This window comes from Takifugu flavidus, chromosome 3, assembly GCF_003711565.1.
Source record: "Takifugu flavidus isolate HTHZ2018 chromosome 3, ASM371156v2, whole genome shotgun sequence".
Taxonomy (NCBI): Eukaryota; Metazoa; Chordata; class Actinopteri; order Tetraodontiformes; family Tetraodontidae; genus Takifugu; species Takifugu flavidus.
The window spans coordinates 884,384-891,158 of record NC_079522.1 but is presented as its reverse complement, the minus strand read 5'-3'; the positions used below and the strand labels follow the sequence as shown (position 1 = coordinate 891,158).

Below are 6,775 nucleotides of genomic sequence, written 5' to 3'. Positions count from 1 at the left end.
CTACTTTTAAATCCCTGAAATGAATAAAAGTATTTATTCATAAAAAAGGTTTTTGAAGTGGTGTCATTGAAGTTCATGTGAAACGTCTGTCGTTCATGTCAAACGTCTGTAGTTCATGTGAAATGTCTGTCGTTCATGTGAAACGTCTGTATTTTATGTGAGACGTCTGTAGTTCATGTGAAACGTCTGTCGTTCATGTGAAACGTCTGTAGTTCATGTGAGACGTCTGTAGTTCATGTGAAATGTCTGTCGTTCATGTGAAACGTCTGTATTTTATGTGAGACGTCTGTATTTAAGTTGCTCCTGCTGGAGGTCAGCCCTGACCTGTGGTGGGCGGGGCTTAGTTGGTCCAACTTCCTGGTCCCACCCAGGAAGTCGTTAAGGGTACCGACCACAGGTGTGTCTCCTCTGGAGAAATGTTTGGAGCAACATTCACCTGCATGTGGATTCAGTCCTCAGCAGCTCAGAACCAGAACCAGAACCAGAACCAGAACCAGGAAACCCGCAGAACTAAAGGTCGGTCTCACCAGTTTGGGTTTTTCTGTTTGTTACTGCTGCTAGCTGATTTAATGAGCTGCTGTGTGTGTGTGTGTGTGTGTGTGTGTGTGTGTGTGTGTGTGTGTGGTGTGTGTGTGTGTGTGTGTGTGTGGTGTGTGTGTGTGTGGGGGGGGGGGGGGGGGGGGTGAGAGAGATTTGAGGGTGTGGTTCTGTTAAAGCTGAACAGCTGTGTGTCACATGCTAATGCTAATGCTATCTTTTCCTTAATTTGCCATTTTACTGCTTTAATCCATGGTTGAAGATAAATTATGGAAAAATGTTAAACAAGCTCCTTCCTTCCTTGCTTCCTTGCTTCCTTCCTTCCTTGCTTCCTTCCTTCCTTCCTTGTTTCCTTCCTTGCTTGCTTGCTTCCTTCCTGCTGCAGGTAAGCGCTTCTGACCTTCTTGACCTTTACTGCTGCGCTCTGACCGCACCGATGTTAGCACTGACCTTTTAAGCTAATGCTTTTCCCCGCTGTCACAAGACTGTAAACCTGCTGCTCGTTGGAAATCTGGGAATATCGAGGCTTCAGTGAATGCTAACGGTGCCACACGTTATCAGACGTGACAGAATCCAAAAGTGCTGTGGCAAGCAGGCCTTTTTCTGCGTAGCGTAGCATAGCATAGTTACAGTCATGGAGGGAAGTGGAAGTCTCTGAGTGATGGTGAACTTGGCTCACCAGGGACGCCTGGAGAACAGGGCAGAGGTGAATGGATGAATTTTTGTGTGTGTGTGTGTGGGGGGGGGGGGGGTGAGAGAGATTTGAGGGTGTGGTTCTGTTAAAGCTGAACAGCTGTGTGTCACATGCTAATGCTAATGCTATCTTTTCCTTAATTTGCCATTTTACTGCTTTAATCCATGGTTGAAGATAAATTATGGAAAAATGTTAAACAAGCTCCTTCCTTCCTTCCTTCCTTCCTTCCTTGTTTCCTTCCTTGCTTGCTTGCTTCCTTCCTGCTGCAGGTAAGAGCTTCTGACCTTCTTGACCTTTACTGCTGCGCTCTGACCGCACCGATGTTAGCACTGACCTTTTAAGCTAATGCTTTTCCCCGCTGTCACATGACTGTAAACCTGCTGCTCGTTGTAAATCTGGGAATATCGAGGCTTCAGTGAATGCTAACACGTTAGCGGTGCCACACGTTATCAGACGTGACAGAATCCAAAAGTGCTGTGGCAAGCAGGCCTTTTACTGCGTAGTGTAGCATAGCATAGCATAGCATAGTTACAGTCATGGAGGGAAGTGGAAGTCTCTGAGTGATGGTGAACTTGGCTCACCAGGGACGCCTGGAGAACAGGGCAGAGGTGAATGGATGAATTTTTGTGTGTGTGTGTGTGGTGTGTGTGTGTGTGTGTGTGTGTGTGTGTGTGTGTAGCGCTTCATGGGAGGATGTTTTCCAAATTCCAGGGCCTTGAAGGCTGCTACTGGTCGATACTGGCGATTAAATTTGAGATTTTCTCTGCTAGCATTAGCATTTTCAGAGCACAAGGTTGCGTCGCGGCTGTGCGTCCGTCGACTCCCTCAGCGTTGCCCCGGCGACACAGTTCCCCCGCGCCAATCGAGCTTTTTGAGAAATCGAACCAAAATGCTCACGACTAGCTAGCGTTCAGCCCAGGGGCAGCAACCGCGTAGCTCCCCGCGGCTCCGCACAACAAGGTGTCAGATTCATGATTATGAGATCAATTCCCGCCCGTATCCCGTCGCAGGCCTCCCAGGAAGCTTCCCTAGCGTTAGCTTATTCAGCACTGCGAGGCAACACACTCAGCACATCTCCCGCCGCCCACGTCCCGCTAAAGCTAATACATTTTTATGACTTGTGTCAGGCGCTTTTAAGGTGCCCCGCGATGCAAATAATGCCGCTCCGCCGGGGTTATTTACTTGCTGACAGCTTGGATCTGGATTTCGCTTCTGGTCACACAGGAAAAATATATTTTTTTCTCACTTGTAGAACCGCTAGCGCCGGTGAGGACTGGTGGACCCGTGACGGTATCGCGGGGCAGCTCTGATATGAGATTATCTGATCTTTTGAAAGTCAAAAATGAGAAATAGAGAAGAAATCTCACCCTTGAAAAGTAGCTACGCTTTAGCATTGGCTAATTTAATATGGACATTTGCTGTAATAGCAATAAATCGTGTCTATTTCTTGACGCTGTTTGACTGACTTTAAATACAGCTGTTTTAGCTCCCTCCTGCTAGCGCTGTGGCTAACGTCGGCATCGGTAACGACTCCGCTAACGCGACGCAGTGACGCTCCGGAATTTATTCCAGACAGGAGTTGTGCAGCTTTAAGGGCGTAACGGATGAGAACTGAAACCGGTCCTGACCACCGACTCCAATCCGGCCGTGCGGCGCCGCACTTGTTGCTACGCTATTGTGAGCATGTGTAGCCGCGGCTGGAAAACAACAAAAAAACCCACCTTTTTAATAGTGGCGAGACTGAAAGCCGGAATTGCCGGAGCAGGCTCCCATTACTTATGTTTTCCCTCCACTCCGGGCTCGGCCTAATGGGATCTGCCTCCACCTGAACAATGGTTCCATTAAACGCCGAGTCAGAAACACGGAGTCGGAACGCCGGCCCTTTCGGACCAAAGATGGAATCTGGGCTTCTTGAGATTAAAAGCCCACAGCGGCAGATGGAAGTGTGAAGGAACGCCGGGAGAAGGAAAATGGCGGAGGGGGAGGAAGACGGAGGTGTTGGGCCAAAGTGGCAGTTAGCCGGTAAATAAGACCTCCCGCTTAGCGCTTAGCACCGGACGCCTTCTCCGGCCTTCTCCCGCCTCTAATAGCTTCCAGGGCTGAGAGAGACAGATTAGAGCAAAACTGCCGAGACACGGAAATATCGGCTTTGTCTACCGTTGGGATTTATCTCCCACCCCCAGCCGGAACTTTGTTTTCCCGCCGTGTCGACTCGGAGAGGTCCTCGCTCACCTGCCGGGTGTCAGCGTTGCCGCTTCAAAGAGACGGCTCTTTTCCCGCCTCCGGCTCCTGCAGGGAGCTGATCGACTTCCGTGGTCCGTGAACTTTGGGAAGTTTATGCGGAAGCCTTGCGGACACCCCCCAACCTTCCCACCCCCGGGGTGATTAATCCAACCGCAGCAGGCTAACGGGCTACATTAATATTCACGGCAGAGCGGCCGAACGGAGACGATTCCTAAAAAACCTCCAGGAAAGAAGATTTGATTGGCGCCGCTAGAAAAGCCTGCTGATGCTAACAGGTAGCTAATATTCCACGTCATTAGCCTGTTTGGAAGCCGAAATCCAGTGCCAGGATTCGTCCGAGCATTCCCCGTCTCGCTTTGATCTTCTTTAAAGTGTTTCTTAGCTCAAAGCTAATGCTAATTATAGGCTGTGTGCGACTTCTGGCTCCGCCTCCAACCGTGTCACCTCCTCCTGCACTGTTTGCTGCAGGTGTGGACAATAGCGCGTCTGCGCGACTAGCATAGCCCCCTTTGTGAGTGCCGGAAGTGCGCGCGGTTGTGATTAGCATGATGTAGCCTGCATTCCAGATCAGGTGTTCATAATTAGCGCCAGAGATCTTTGCTAGGATGAACGATGACACGCTAAATGGTCCTCAAACGCCCCGGCGAACGGTCGCTAGCTTCAGAGAGCGACAACATCGGTGGGTAAATAAGCTGGCGGCACGCTACACATGTAGCCGCCGCTCTGGCGCGGTTCTGAGAGGCTCGTTCACCGTTTTGTCTTTGATCGTCTGAACATACGTGATCAGCACGTGTTGCCCAAAACCGTCTCCACTGCCAACACCTGTGTTGTTTTGACGGCGCTATGCTAATTAGCTCCTGCATGAGCGGCTGCGCTGAGCAGAAAAGAGAGGAGAGCCTAATTAATTTTCAGATTCCGGCTTTGATGTGTCTAATTGCTCTAAGCTTCGCAACTTCATTAGCCGCGCGCTCCCCCGGTGGACGGCGGCGCCGCGTCCCCGTGGTAGCCGCGCGCGTGTTTCACCTGCGTATTTTTAGCCTCGTTATTATTAGCTGCACAATCGCTGCCGCTGTAGCTCCGCCTGGTCTCAAAGCAGCGTTGGCAGGGAAGGCACAGGCTAACATTAGCATAGCGAGCTCCCACGTTTGGGCTCGGCATTCCCACGCCCGCTGGGTTCATCGGCGGGAGTTTGAAGGACAGCGAGGGTCCAGGGGTGAACGGGCGAGGACCGGCATGACCCCCCCCCCCTGGAATCCTTGAGGATGTTGTGGACTGGGTGGTCCCTCGCCACCGAGGACACTGGGAAGTTTCTGGAATATTCTGGATGTTTTGCTAATAGCGTTATCTTAGCTTTTCCCCGTTTCTCCCTAAATTTAGAGCCTGAGCCGATTAGCATCGGGGGGGCTAATCTGGCGATGGCGTTGACCACAATGCTGCTTCCTGCCCTTTGACCTTTCCCTTCCCAGTGGGAGCCGCCGTCTCGTTCCACCTGAGGGAGCGCTGCTCCGGGGGGGAATAATTGGCGTCTCCGCAGCTGGAATATCGTATTTTCTCCTTAAATTAAACGCCTCTCACAGACGGAACCATTGTTGTTTTTGGAGATACTCTGCAAATATTATTGCCTCTGCAGAAAACATTCAGCTCATTTACATCGGATAATAAAGAGCCCCCCCCCCCTTCCCAGTCCTGGAGGCAGAATCGGCTGATGAGACCGTGCACACGCACGTGCACCGGCCTGCACTGCCAGGAACAAAAACAAGGCTCAAAACTCCGCAGTCCCTTTTCCCGCCTCAGACCTTCAGTAAAGGCTAAATTCGGTTAGCTTAAATGTCCCACAGACAGCGGGGACGGTAGCTAGTTCATCCGGAGCGAACGTTCCCGATCCGCAATTCCGATGTGTTTGCGACATTCAATTAACATCCACTTTTCGAATCGTGCCGATGGAACCAAAGGGGGGAAAAGCTCCGCCGGCAGGAAGCGATCCGCGAGATCGTCGAGGCTGTAATCGTCGCGCTAAAATGGACATTTACAAAAAACACACAATTACGCCGCCGAACTTGAATATCGTTGTTTTGACAACCTGAACGCCCTCGTTAGCATGGTTCGCTTTGCGTGACGCGGTCGGGATGCCTTTCGTTAGCATCTTAGCGAGAGCCTCTGACGAGTTCAAGAGTTTCCACCTTGAGCAGCTAGCGAGCAGCTGTTGAACCGGCGCCGTCAAACATTTCCATGCTAATCTCGCGGCGCGGTTCGGCTCCACCACGGGGACGAACGCCCGCCCAGATTCTTCCTCATGTTTACATAAGTGGTTTGTTGTGATGCTTCACATCTCGCTGCCGCGTGGATTTGTTGTTCCGTTTTGTCGCGAGTGGCTCCCGTTAGCGTCGGGACCGCGGACCCGTGGGAGAGACGCTAACAGGCAGTGACACGCTAGGCACTTAACCGGGCGGGAGCGCCGCAAATGGACGATGAGAAGCCGCAGACGGAGTTGCTCCACAACAACCGTCTTCGGAAACGGACCTCGTTTCATTGGCTGGAGGAGGTTTGATGACACAATCAAACATATTCAGCTAGCGCCAGCTAGCGCTAAGGCGTTAGCGTTAATGTGTTTGCAGCACATGAAGCAGGATTTAAGGTCTCTTCTGTTCCAGGTCATCTTGGCTATCGTGGGTGGTGGTAGCCATTTTAGCATGTTTTAGCGTTGGTAGTGCACACCCGCTCATAGTCATCCCGACAAATAACTGTGATTAGCCTAGCTCTCGTCTCGTCGGGCTTATCGACGCTAACCTCAGAGCGGAGATACTAACCTTTCAATATCTCGGCTTTTGTTGTCCTCCGTCTGCGTTTCCTCCCTTTTTAGATTGAAAACTCGTGTTTTTCCGCCTTCCGAGCGCCGCCGCCGCTGCTATAATGAGCTCCATTGTTGTCGTCAAGCTACCTGACGCAAGCGGCCGCCGGCAGATTAGCTGAAATTGTCGAGGGGGGATAAATGCAAACAGACGCTCAACAACGGCCGACACGGATCTACGAACGACCCGTCTTCCTGAAGAACCTGGAAGAATGAACAGAACTTCCTGTCTGTCCCTTCACAGAACCATTAGCGCTGTAAAAACAAACCTGATTAGGAGGAAACGGCCGTTCCAGAAGCGCTAATTCCAACCGCTTCGGCCTTTTTGTTTCATGGGAAAATTATGGAAAGCGTCCGCACATTCACGACCGTCGGCGCTGAGCGATCAGAGCGCGACCCCGGAAAACGGCGGTCGCTGGACATTAGCTTAATGGCTTCTGCTCCAACGCTGG

General features: G+C 51.4%; 1 long non-coding RNA gene across 1 annotated transcript in view; it reads left to right on the top strand.

Annotated features, from left to right (window-relative positions):
- Positions 1-234: 234 nt before the first annotated feature.
- Positions 235-6,775, top strand: part of LOC130522476 (uncharacterized) — a 205,570-nt gene continuing 199,029 nt past the window's right edge. Inside the window, exon 1 of the long non-coding RNA XR_008949633.1 lies at positions 235-516. This is a non-coding gene — a long non-coding RNA (uncharacterized LOC130522476). The remainder of the gene's footprint in view (positions 517-6,775) is intronic.